The 13679-nt window shown below is 46.6% G+C and overlaps 1 pseudogene; it reads left to right on the top strand.

Annotated features, from left to right (window-relative positions):
* Positions 1-710: 710 nt before the first annotated feature.
* LOC110126036 (ubiquitin-conjugating enzyme E2 R1 pseudogene) lies at positions 711-12992 on the top strand (annotated as a pseudogene).
* Positions 12993-13679: the final 687 nt, after the last annotated feature.

Genomic DNA, 13679 nt, shown 5'->3' with positions numbered 1-13679 from the left:
CACCCCTCAAAGTGCGTCTCCCCCCACCCCACTGCTCACTTCCCTACTCTCACCCCCTTCGGGGCAGAGGACAGAGTAAAGGAGGGCCGGGCCGAGGGAAACAGGGTCTGATAACAAAGCAAGTCAAAAAACAGACCTAAAAGCCTATGTGGCGAGCCCCAGAGGGTGGCAAAGGCAACAGTCAAAACACCAGGAATGTCTGCCCTTGGCTGCCCCATGGCAGTTCCTGTATCTTCAGGGAGGTCTGCCCATCTGGGGCTGGGCTGGAGTCCCAATCCTCTTCCCTGACCTCCTTATCACCGCGGGCATCACAATCCAGGACTCAGAAGCCTCTCCCACTGGCGGCCAGGCCACAGTGCCTAGAGCAGAGGGCTGTGCTCGGCAGTCAGGTCAGGTCAGGCCAGACAGAGGGGGTGGTTTCATGAGGCTGTTTCAAACCCTGAGCTGGGCAGTGGGGAGGGCACCCACATCCTGTGTGGGCAGTGATGGTGGACAGAGCAAAGTGGCGACAGAGTCGTTCTGGGGGACCAGGCCCAACACAGGGAAAAGGGCTTGAACAGGGTGTGGAGGAGCCAAGGGTTTGCCACATGGTGCAGGCTCAGTACCAGCAAGTGTAAGAAAAAGTGCAGGATCTGACTCCTGTGAGAAGACGACCTCGCCCCCACCCCACCCTCACCAGGGGAGGAGCCACGACTGGTGACACAGAGGCCATGGTTCCCTCGTTCCTCATGATCAGAATCCAGTTTCCAGCTCTGAGGGGGCTGCAGGTGAGCTGAGAGACGGGTGTATGGAGGAGACAACCACCGCTGGCTCTGCATGCCTGAGGACTTGTGCTGAACCAGGGAAAGGAGCAGAAAAGAAGAAAAAGTGCCTAACACTGGGATGACAGTTGAGGAGGGCTTGGCAATGGGAGGCTTTCGGGCAGTAGGGATAGCGGAGCATAGCTAGGATGCAGGATCGTCCACGTGCTCTTGGAGGAGAACAGCAGCTCCTCACACAGGATGAGAAGAGAGAACGCTTCGGGGAACCAGAGGAAGACGTGGCCAGTGGGCAGACTCGCTGAGGAGACGCAAAGTAGGCTGAAATGCTAGAAGCTGGATCCTAAATTGGCTTCAGGGCCCAGATGAAGAATTTGCTCAGCAGGCTGGTGTTTTCCAGGCTTGTGGGACATTTATTAGAATACAGATTCCTAGGCTCCTACCAGAGATTCTGATTCTGTAGATGGAGGGTTGAGTCCAGGAACCATAAACTACTAAGAACTATTGAAATAGAAGAGTGGATAAACGAAACTTGGTTGGAGGCTGTCACAGAAAATAGAGCAGTAGCTGTAATCATAATAGGGGCTTCCCAGGTGGTGCTAGTAGTAAAGAACCACCTGCCAATGCAGGAGACATAAGCGATGCGGGTTCAATCCCTGAGTCAGGAAGATCCCCCAGTGAAAGAAATGCAACCCACTCCAGTATTCTTGCCTGGAAAATTCCACGGACAGAGGAGCCTGGTGGGCTATAGGGAAGGTGGGGAGAGAGGAGGGGACCCAGGCTCTGGGAAGTTGAGAGGTTCATCCAGTGAGTTGCAATGGAAACTCATCCATAATGTCCCATTTGTTCTACCTTCTCTGTCAGCTAAGAAAAACTGACACTTTCACCAGAGAATGTGCCATTTTTTTTTCTTTCTGATGTCAATCTAAAGAGGTCCCTTATCTCCTTAGACCAATTAATGTGCAGGCCTGAGAGCAAAACTGTCTGGGAATTAAGCAACCAGAATCAAGAGATTAAACCCAACCTTACTTATCTGGGTCAGACACTTCTCCGGGTTTCTCGGCAGCAATTTGTGTGGTTTTCTCCCATGAGGTGTCTTTCGGATCCCTTCCCATTCAAATGTATTCTGCTGAAATCCTTGGTCTTCCCCCAGGTTTCTTCCCTGCATCTCTAATCTGAATGTTCTCTTCTGTTGCCCTTCCTTCCCACATGACTGTGAGGAATTTGAATGTGGACATGACTCCCTCAGGAGCTCATAACGCTTCTCAGTTTATCTCCAGGGCAGTTGTGGCATGAGAAGAGCAACACTGGATTGGGAACAAAAGCCCAGTGTTCGGAGCCTGCAAAGTGGGAAGGTCATTTCTGGATTCCTCAGAGGCAAGATGGGAACCCCACTGTGAAGGCTAAGAAACACAGTGAGTATAGTCCTTCTTATACACAGAAAGACTTCCCAGGTCGCTCGATGGTAAAGAATCCACCCGCCAATGCAGGAGACACAAGAGACCTGGCTCGATACCTTGATCAGGAAGATACCCTGGAGAGGGAAATGGCAACCCACTCCAGGATTCTTGCCTGGAACATTCCATGGACAGAGGAACCTGGCGGGCTACAATCCATAGGGGTCACAAAGAGTCAGACCTCCGCCCCCCCGCCCCCCCAGGTTGCTCCTCATGCAGATGATTTAGCTTCTCCAGGTGTAACCTGCACCTACGGAGCTCCCTGGGGAAATGAGCGCACAAGCAGCAGGTTAACAAAGGCCTGCTGTAAAAAATCTCCCTACTGTGCAGGAGACATGGGTTTGAACCCCAGCCTGGGAAGATCCACTGGAGGAGAGCATGACAGCCCACTCCAGTATTCTTGCTGGGAAATCTCATGGACAGAGGAGCCTGGCCGGCTGCAGTCCATGGGGTTGCAGAGTGGACACAACGTAGTGACTAGACAATAACAAATATGCAGCAAAGACCTTCTCTTCCCATAAACCAGTTGAGCCTCTCCAAGGTCAGGTCACTATCAAAAAATCAGAGGCTCCTGGTTCTGGGTAGGGTATGTGCATTTATCTCATCATCTTACAGCTACACACAGCAGGTCACTGGAGTTCAGGTTTAAAGGCCTCAGCAGGGTTCGGCAGTGAGTCAGAGGCCAGGAGACTCAATCACCTTTCTTCAGAAATAGCCTGCCTTTGACTAGTCAGGGGAGGCTGGGAGAGGTGTCATTCCAAACACAAAGATGGAAAACTGGAAGACATATATTACTAGGAAGATCCTGGGGGACCTTGTCCCCTCCAACACAGAGGCAGGACAAATCAGCCCATCTCACTCCACCAGCATGTGGGATGCAAAGGCAGAGCACCAGTCACGATGCTGCTCAGAGCTCCAGCCTACTAAACATCATCATCAGTACAGAGGCAACTGGAGAGCACCTGTGCCTGGTGTGGATGCCGTTTTGAATGTTTATTAGGCTGGTCTGGGGCTGTTGTTTATTTCCTAGGAGCAAAATTATCTCCTGCAGTTCTCTGTCACTGTGTATATGAGTTTGGAATATGAATATTAATGAAATAAAATGATACGCCTTCCACTAAAACTTTATTTGTAGATTTTATTTTCTGCTTATAAGAACATTGATGTTAGTGCTTAGGTCTCTGCTGCATTTAAAGTGCCTCTTTAAAAACCTCATTTGGAGTGAATATTCTATTAATGTTTGGTAGTTTGGGGCATTGTTTTTTCTGTGTTTTCGTTGTTTGCTTCCCCATGTCAAGGGAGGGTTGGGAAATGGGAAAGAGGAAGGCAGGGACTTAATTGGTGGTCCAGTGGTTAAGACGCACACTTCCACTGCAGGAGACACAGGTTCAATCCCAGTCAGGGAACTAAGGTCCCACATACACCCTGCACAGCCAAAAAAAAAAAAAAATCTTGGAAAGAGAGAGGCAGAATTCAAGCTGTTGAAAAGGAACTGTGTACAACATCAGGCAACAGAACCGGGTGAAGTGAACAGAGGTCTACAGGGTAAAATCTTGTTATGGTGAAGGCAAGTCTTGTGTTTCCCATTCTCTGCACGGTCCCCTACTACCAAACACCAATTCTTTATTTTGACTATTTTCTGTATTTATAAGCTCACCTTGTTCAAAAATGGATTTAGCTAGCTTCAAAAAGTTCCTGTGATTAATTTATTTTGACAATCGATGAAACAATCCCAAATCTTTGAACAAATGACTAAAGCTCCCTGGGAACGGACAGCATATGGAGCTATCTTCCCAAATAGCTCTCATGACCAGATCAGACCTGTTCAAGGACTCCTGAAAATAAAACTGACAGCTGGGCTGGAGTCATCCCAGAGTTTGGGTGAAATACACCCTCACACAGACTCCTGAGGAAAACCTAATCACAGACATGTCAGCTTCTTTTATCAGAGCTTTTGGAGGACTGGGCAGCACCTCACTATACATATTCCTGGGGCTTCCCTGGTGTCTCAGACAGTAAAGAATCTGCCTGCAATCCAGGACACCTGGGTTCGATCCCTGGGTAGGGAAGATCCCCTGGAGAAGGGAATAGCAACCCACTCCAGGATTCTTGCCTGGGAAATCCCATGGACAGAGGAGCCTGGTGGGCTTCAGTCCATGCGGTCGCAAAGAGTTGGACACAACTGAGCAAGTAACACACACACACACACACACACATACACATACATTCCTACTGCACAAAAAGGCAATGAGTCTTGGCAGAGGGGGAGTTCCCCACAAGTTCTTTGCAGGAACCCAAGGCAGAGGGCAAGGGTGTGGCAAAAGCTCACTGTTTCATGAAGCTGAGCATCCACACAGAGCCCCTGCAGCAGAGGAAAGCCTTGCTCCACCATGACCCTAGAAGGAGGACTCAAAAGCCCTAAGTGCACAGCCAAGAACTGGAGTGTCACAGGTCTTATACTATACGGCTCCTCTGTCCATGGGATTTTCCAGACAAGGATGCTGGAGTGGGCTGCCAATTTCTACTCCAGGGGAGCTTCCTGATGCAGGTATCTAGCCCACATCTCTTGGTGTCTTCGGCATTGGCAGGCAGATTCTTTACCACTAGCACCACTTGGGAAGCCCAGGTTTCATATTGCATAGCTCCACAGAAAGAAGAAAAGCTTCATACCAGGGTACACTTTGAGGACAAGATAGTAAACATTGACCCTAAGTCTCAACCCAAATAGCTCCCATGAATACCAGTCAACTCAAGTCCTACCAAGAGACAGAGAAAAGGTAAAAGGATGGTACAATTGACAGGCTGGGAGGCAGTCATTGCTGGGAGCAGCTCCTCCTACTCTCCAAGGCCATCTGCATGGGCAGCCCAGTCCTCTGACTAATCACGATGTAAAGGTTCCTAGAAACCATATAAAAACAAGGTGAAGTAAAATTGCTGAAGGTAAGGCTGTGCTGTCATTTCTGTCACTTACATGGAATTGGCAGACAAAGTGTGCCCCAGGATGGGATGGGAGAGGGAGCCTGGTCCACCAGTGACTTCCCCCAGTCACTAATATTCAGGAGCCCTAAGAAGGGGCACTTGTTGGTACTGCTCACAGATCTTCAGTAACAGCAACCAGCCTGGCAGCGGGTAAGTCATCAATAATACCTATTGAGTAAATGGTGAATGGAGTCTATCTTCAAGAGAAACCTCAAAAACAAAACCACAGTACCTATTGTGGATTTATTTGTGGTTTGGGAAGGAAAACTCCAAGGACTGGATCACAAACGTCAAGTGATGTCTGAGTTTCTAGGGGCTGAAATGAACATCCTGAGACAGCCCAAACAGGCCACAGAGGAGCATGGCAGTGAGCACAGTGAGGGACAAGTCACAAAGTATCACAAGGAGAACCCTGAAGGGTCCACATGGTAGAAGACTGGCAATGCCATCTTCTCCAACCTCCTTTTGAGTAAGGGGACTCTTTTTCCATAGGATCCCTCCATTCAGAGCAAGAATTAACAGAATCACCCAGGACAGTTTAGGTGACAAACAGATGGCAAATAGTGGTGCTAGTGGTAAAGAACCTACCTGCCAATGTGGGAGATGTAAGAGATGTGGGTTTGATCCCTGGGTCAGGAAGATCCCCTGGAGGAGGGCAAACAACTCACTCCAGTAGTTTTGCCTGGAGAATTCCACAGACAGAGCCTGGCAAGCCATGGTCCACACTGTCGCAAAGAGTCAGACACGACTGAATCAACTTAGCACACATGCATGCAGATGGTAAATGAGTATCTTCCCTCTCCCCACCCCAAATCTTTGCATATAATCAGAAAGAGTAATATCAGAAGAGTATTATCTGTAGACTGAGGAGGAAATGGCAACCCACTCCAGTATTCCATGAACAGAGGAGCCTGGTGGGCTACAGTTCCTGGGGTCTCAAAGAATCGGGCATGACTGAGCACAAACACAAACGCATATTATCTGTAGAATATCTGACTCATTTGTTCAACAAATAAGTCCAATCCCTCTGAGAATACAGCAGTGGTCCAGATCTAAATTCTGGCCTCTAGGACTAAGGTACCACCTGTCTTTGTGAGGACTATCACAGTTTATAAAGTACTTTTAGTTTATTTGATTGTATGGCCACATCAGAATTGTTAGTAAAACTGCTTTAGGGTACAGTCTGTTGAACAAATTTCTTCATGTGTTGGGGGTGGGTGGCCTCCTTCTGGGATCCTAAAACGTAACCACCCATCAGGCATTGAAGTTTCCAGCTAAAGGGCAGCAATCATGAGTCATAGCTTATCCCCAAGGCCCCTCTTTTCCCCTTAATCCTTCAAATCAATAAGATAATTACTGCTCTTGTCTGAAGGTTTTATATTTTCTATTATTCTTGTTGACTGCCAGTCAATTTTTAATGTTTATTTTTAACTTAATGATTTTTGTGGAGAGATTTTCTAGTTCATTGGAGGTTTGGGGTTTTATGGTAGATTTAAAGAAACATAAGAATATAATTTTGTCTGATTTTCTTTTCTGGCCTAAATCTTAATTTGGCGATGTTTGCTAAGGGTGAGTTTTTGTGAGTGTGTCTGTTTCCGTGACCAGTATTTCAGTGAGGGTAATAGAGTTAGCTACAAGGAACAGAATGCTGTTTGGTAAAAAGTAGACAACCACAGATATTCAGGACCCAAAAGCAAAGGCTTGGAGTCTGTTTCATTCTCATGTTCTACTCTTATCCACCCCCTCTCCTTGCCTGTGACCCTGCAGCCCTGCAACTGGGTCCTCCACTCCACTCCAGTCAAAACACAGCATCTCTCACCACCGTGTGACTGGTGGGGATGCACGGTCCTCTCCGTCTGGCTTCTCTGCATCTTATCACTGCAATGAGGCCAAGCTGTACTCCAAGTCACCCTGACATTCAGAGAACGGCTCCTCCCCAGCCTTCTGCAGGCTTCTCCCTGGATTCCTCTCCCCACTAGACTCTGAGCCTCCTCTCTACTTTTCTAAACTGTATTGGCTCCTGCAGATTTCTCCTGTCTTTTTGTCACTCCTGACCTTCTTGCAAGCATAGTCACATCATGGGGCTTTCAGGTCTCTCAAAAATGTCTCCCCTTTTCTTCATCTTTTGTTTAGGCCCACTATCAGGAAAAGTCACCCTCGCTGGGCAGGCAGACACTTGGCAAGAGGAGCAGAAACTGGATTTCAAATCCAACTTGTCCCCAGTATGGGCTTCTAAATGTGAGTTTAGCACACTAAACTCACATTTATATTAATAGAGGTTTCTGCCTCAGATTCAAATATGCTTAGCGGCAGAAGTTGGGGAGAAGGTGACACTCCCAAGATTTCCATTTATGGATTATATCTACCATAGCACTGGGTCCAGCCTACCTGAGCCCCGAGGGAGAATTAGAAGGAATGTTTCATTGTATTGGAGGAAGAGAGGAAAATGAAGAAAGAAAAGGGGAAATGGAAGAGTAGGAAAAAATTAGATTTTCATCTATTTTCCTTTTTTTTTTTTGGTTAATTTTCATGTAAATATAAAATGTCTTTCGATTTACTTTAACCCAATTAAGTAGCTATTTGCTGTTAGGAAAACAAATTTCTATACTGCAATCCCTTAATGCTCTTTTCCTAAGTCACATCTGGCTTTGTTTGGGTCTTGGGATTTCTTTTCTTTCTTTTCTTCCTTTTTTTTTAAAGTCCTCATGACAGCCACCCCAACGCCGCAGTGTCATTAACCCAGTTACAGCTTTGATTCTATTGGCTTCTTACCATGGTTCCTGCAGCCGTCCCAGCCCATTGTCCTCCCCTGCAGAGGGGTCAGTGGAAGCTATAACTCAGGGGCTGAGGCGTTCAAAGAGATATCAGGGAGCCATCATCTGGGTGTCAAAATAGGCAAGAATCTAAATGCTGAGAGTACGTGCTGTGAAGAATCAGAAGCAAGGCTCCTTCTACCCCTGCTGTTGAGGTATCCCCCTCCAATGTTCTGAGAGAATGTGAAGCCCCACGTGTCCTGACATCTAGAAACAGCCTTATCTTCTCCTAAGACAAACCACAGGAGCAGCTTCTAGGTGATGGTACTATGCTGGTTGGGCTTCCCTAGCGGCTTGGTGATAAAGAATCCACCTGCCAATGCAAGACCGACAGGAGATGCAGGTTCAATCCCTGGAGGATCCCCTGGAGAAGAAATGAAAACCCACTGCAGTATTCTTGCCTGGAGAATCCTATGGACAGAGGAGCCTGGCGGGCTACGGTCCATAGGGTTGCACAGAGTCCGACACGCACACTGTGCTGGTTGCTCTACCCAAATTATCTTTCAATATTTTCTTTTTATTTCTCAGATGAGGAAACTGAGGCTAAAAGACAGAAAGTGACTTCTGTAGAGGTCATTTGGTCACCAAGAGAGCAATCCACATAAGGGGAACTTATTGTATGTAAATTAAGGCTAAGTAGGTCCCAGAAAGCAAGGTGAGGCCATTAGGATGTGAAAAGGGGGAGCAAAAGAGGGAAACTGACCCTACCCATCATTAGGCCAGAATTTAGGTATCAGGACATTAACCTTATGATAACGTACACTTGACCTTACTTTGTGCCCTGGTGCTCAGTTGATATTCAAATATTCCATGACTCCTCCGCTAACCCAGTTCTGAATTAGGCAGCAGGTGAGGTGAAGCTAACCAGCTACCTTGCCAACCACCTCTAATCTCATTTGCTCACCTGTGTGCACATGGCTTGCTTCTTAGACCTAAGATTGGTTACACCTACTTTGTCCAGTGTGCCTCTAGCCTCTCAACGTCTCTCTTTAGGGAAGAGATAAAACATCCCATTTGGGGGCTGTTGGCTTCCAGCCCAAAGGCTTCATTCCAAATGGATCTGCATCTGGCTGGCCCCCCAGGGCAGACAAGTGACATCCATACTCTCAGCTTATCCAGACCATTTGCTCACTTCTCAATATACTGTTCTCTGGGTCCGTGCTAAGGCACCATTTAAGAAAATGCTCCTTTGGCGGGGATATAAGATAGATCCTTATTATAATTAACCTGATAGCCCATCAAAATTATTGTGGGTTTCCAATAGAGTCCTAATTTTCTCCATCAGGTGAAAACAAAGAGGAATCGTAAAGTAATAGCTCTTTTTTTTTTAACCTCCTAGACACCAAGTCAATTGCATAAGTCCAACATTAGAGCAGCATTGTGGCCCAATTCATTGATTCCCACAAGCATTGGATGACTTTCTGCCATGCCCAAAGTTTTCTGATAAAAAAAAAAATCAATGGACGCAGTCATGATAAAATGAATTGAAACTCCAAAGGGGAGTTTGAAGAAAAATATGTGGCCCTTATTAGGCTAACTTTGAGTTTTATTTTGCTGACTAGATTTTTTATTCTCACTGGAGAGAGACTATAGACCAGAGGGGAAGAGAAAGGACACAGAAATGCTGCCTGATGTAGAAATGTGATTGTCCTGCTGTATGATTTATGAGGGACTCTTATTTCCAATAAGTGCCTCACAAAACTCTTGAGAAAATCTACATTTTCATCACTGTGTTTCTAGTTTCTCTTTTATGGGAATAGATGCATTAAAATGCTATGTTGGCAGAGTCCGCAAAGGCGGGCCCAGTCACAGGTGTATTACACAAAATGAGATAAACGTGGTTCCTATGCTCAAGTAACTCATGACCTGGTAGGACTGGAAAGACAATTAAAGAATAGTATCAAAACAGGTAAGGCTTTGGTCAGGACCCAAGTAAGGTGCAAAGTCAAAAAAATTCAGAGCAGAACAAGACATTATGACATCATCATATTGACACTGCTGATTCTGTATCATAAGCGCCACTTCTGTTTTTTATTGCCCCATCTGGTGAAGTTGAGGGTGGAGAGAATAAAGAATAGGGTGAGGATGTCTGATTTGTATCTTATTTGATATAACTTGACAATATATGGTTGTAAAAGTAACAGAATATAATGTACATAAAGAGTTCTATCTGTTGGGATGGAGGGACCTCTAAGCATTATCCCAAAGCCAGAAATAATAATATGAAATAATATGATTTCACACATAAACAGACATACATGAACACACAAACTAAGTTAAAAAAAAACTTTTAAAAATTTACAACATATATCACAGACTATCATCTGCTCTCTCTTAAGTTGGTTTAAGTTTGCCTTCATTATGCACTTAGATTCTTACCAAGCTCTACCCTGCATCAGTATAAAAATGATTTATTCAAATGATTAATAAAAACATACATCTGAGAAACTGTCATTGACCAGAGAAGACAAGGGGAAAATGACAACTAAGTCCAATGTGGGATTCTGAGCTGGATACCAGAACAGAAGAAGAAAATGGACCAAGTATATGTTCAGATAATTCAAAAGAAGAAATGAATAAAAATGAATATGGCCAATGGAAAAGAAAAAGAAGTCCAACCTAACTAATAATCAAAGGAAATTGTATACATAATTCATATTCTAAGTTGTATATATAATCCATACTATATAATTTATACTATGCATACACCCCTTACATTGGCAAAGACAAAAAGAGATCAATTATATCCCCTCTAATATTGGTGTTAACTGGTAAAATCATAAAAGCATCCATTTTCCTCTACTTTTGCCTTGATTTCTTATTATTGTCTGTGCTTCAGATTAGTTTAGTGTTATCATCCGTCACTTGGACTACAAAAATAGCCTCCTAACTTGTCAACCTGTGTTCATTCTTGCTTCTGTTTATCAGTCCTTTCTACTCAGCCAAAGTTGTCTTTTTAAAAAATAAATATAATATCCCCAATTGCTGCTTACATCTCTCCTAGCACTGGAATAACAATAACATTTTTAACAAGACTTATGAATCCACCAGTAGCATGCTCCCTACCTATATCTCCAGTCTCATTTTTGCCTAGTGCCTTCCCTCCCTTTCCATGGTCTCCAGCCACACAAGCCTTCTTCAACCCCATGCCCCACCAGAAGCCACATTTGCAAAGGCTGAGGCTGAAAATCTCTTACCTGCCTCAACCCACACGCCCCCCACCCCCAATCTAGTTAACTCCAACTGAAGCATCAGGCCTTATCTGAAATATCTCTTCCTCCAGGAATTCATCCTTGAACTCCCCAACTAGGCAGAATTCACACTACTATACTTTCTCACAGCACATGTGTCTTCTGTTAGTAATACTGACACAGACTCCACAAGGGCAGGGACTACACGAGGTGCTGCTCATCGCTGTACCCTAAATAGTACACAGTACTTGGCACACACTAGGAATTCAATAAATGTTGAATGAATCATAAATCTTTCTGGAGATCAGTTTGGCAACATACACTAACATTTTAAACACGTATATTCTTTGACTAGGGAATTTATTTCAGGAAACTTATTTTTCTTTTATTCTATTACGTGCACACACAGAGCACAGCATAAACACACAGGAGTGTATGGTTTTTCACGTTTCTAAGTACAGGTGACCCTTAAACAATTCAGGGAGTCAAGGGTGCCAACCCTCTGTGCAGAGAACCATCTGCACTCTGGATAGGGCACTCTGTACAGGTGCTTCCTCCCTGCGTCGTTTAATTGCTAAATTGTGTCTGACCCTTTTGGGACCCCATGGACTGTAACCTGCCATGCTCCTCTGTCCATGGGACTAGCCAAGCAAGAGTACCAGAGTGGATTGCCATTTCCTTCTCCAGGGGATCTTCCCGATCCAGGGATTGAACCCGAGTCGCCTGCATTGACAGGCAGATTCTTTACCACTGAGCCTCCAGTGAAGCCCCCTTTGTCCCTATGCCTGGTTCCAAATTCTCAGATTCAACCAACTGCAACTCCCATGAAACTGTAGTGTACATTTACTATTGAAAAAAAAAGCCGTGTATAATTGGACCCATGCAGTTCAAACCCATATTGTTCAAGGGTCAACTGTAAATGCATGTTATATAATCAGAAACAGAGAAGGTATTTTTGCTGGGGTTGGGGGTGGTGAGGGTGTACCTTAATAATGTTTTAGGTAGGTTGTATCTTTTCCCCAGATTAAAACAGTTGCATCAAAGGGCAAAGACATCAAAATATCACTATCATTCCAGCCCCAAAAGGGCCACATGTTAGAAGTCAGAACAGGGGAGCACCCAGAGAGGCGCCAGGGAGGACAGCTGCCCGGCCAGTTCTCCGCTGGCGCCCGGCACACCGAAGGGCCTGCTGCCAGAGTTTAAGGGGCTGCAAGAGGAGCCAGTGGACGGCTTCGGGTGACCCTGGTGTGTGAGGGCGACCTGCCTACTGAGGGGCGCAGCACCCCAACGCCTATTCTGAGGGCTGCTACTTGAAGGCGTACCTATAGATCGCCATCGGTTATCCTGACTCCTGGCCGCCCTTTCGTTCCCCAACCCCCTGCCTCCTACCCCCACCCCCCCCTCACACCCCGCCCCGGGCAAGATGCGGCGCCCCAACATCTAGGAAGATCAAGACGTGTGCATCTCCATCCTTCATTTCCCGCTAGAAGACCCGGGCCAGGGTACGCCCCCAGAACATGGGACCATCCTCCTGACTGAGCATCATCTCCCTCCTTAACGGACTCAACACCGTCTTACCTGTCAACTTGGACACCTCTGTGAGGCACAGGAAACGAGAGGAGGGTGAAGGCCGCAGACGGCATCAGGAGGCAGGTCCTGGGGACAAGCGTGGATGCTGGGTGAAACGGCATGAAGGTCCCACCTCGCGGCCCCACGCAGCATGAAGACCCGCTGCTCAGCCAGGGCTCGACCTCTTCTACCACCACGACCTCAGGATGGCGAGGCCCAAACTGAGGCCCAGAGCTGAGCCATGAGGACTGCTGACACCACGTCCCCATGAATAAGCTTTAAAAATTTTACCTCAGCCGGTCCAACCGGGGCCCTGGGCCTCTCTCGCTGTACTTCCTCTGCTTGGGGGAAAAGCCCCGCCCCGCCTGCGGTCATGCCCCGGGGGCCACAGTATTGCTGAGCTTATGCTCTGGGTCCAGAAGGAGGGGGAGCCTGGGGAGAAGGGGCGCAGGGAGGTGATAGAGGAAGGAGTCAGTGCCTTGGGGCCTTGGACCGCCCCAACTCCACCCCACGCCCCGCCCTGCCGCCAGCTCCCACTGGGTGGAGTCAGACACTTCCGGGAAAGAGGTCCCAACTCACTAGTGGATGGGTTAACTTGGGTGTCATCTCTTCTCTCTGCTTTGGTTTAGAATCTAAAGCAACTTTATGAGAAGCCCCCCCCAAAAAAAAAAGTCAGAACAGGTAGAAATTTTCAACTAAGTATAGGAAATCATAGAGGATCCAATGTCCAAGGATATCTTCAGAAAAAGATAGCATGTGAGCCAGGTTATAAAGGTAATTAGGATTCACGTAGAAGAAGGGAGAGGCTGGGAACGGTGCAAGTCATGCAACAGGAAACAGGATCAGCACAAAGAGAGGTACAGAGATGGGGAAGGGGCAGGGCAACAGGGTGCTCATTTGGCCAGGTGTAAG

Source organism: Odocoileus virginianus, chromosome 6 (assembly GCF_023699985.2).
Source record: "Odocoileus virginianus isolate 20LAN1187 ecotype Illinois chromosome 6, Ovbor_1.2, whole genome shotgun sequence".
In the NCBI taxonomy this organism is placed as follows: Eukaryota; Metazoa; Chordata; class Mammalia; order Artiodactyla; family Cervidae; genus Odocoileus; species Odocoileus virginianus.
Note: the sequence above shows the minus strand (reverse complement) of the source record. Positions and strands in the feature narration are given on the sequence as shown.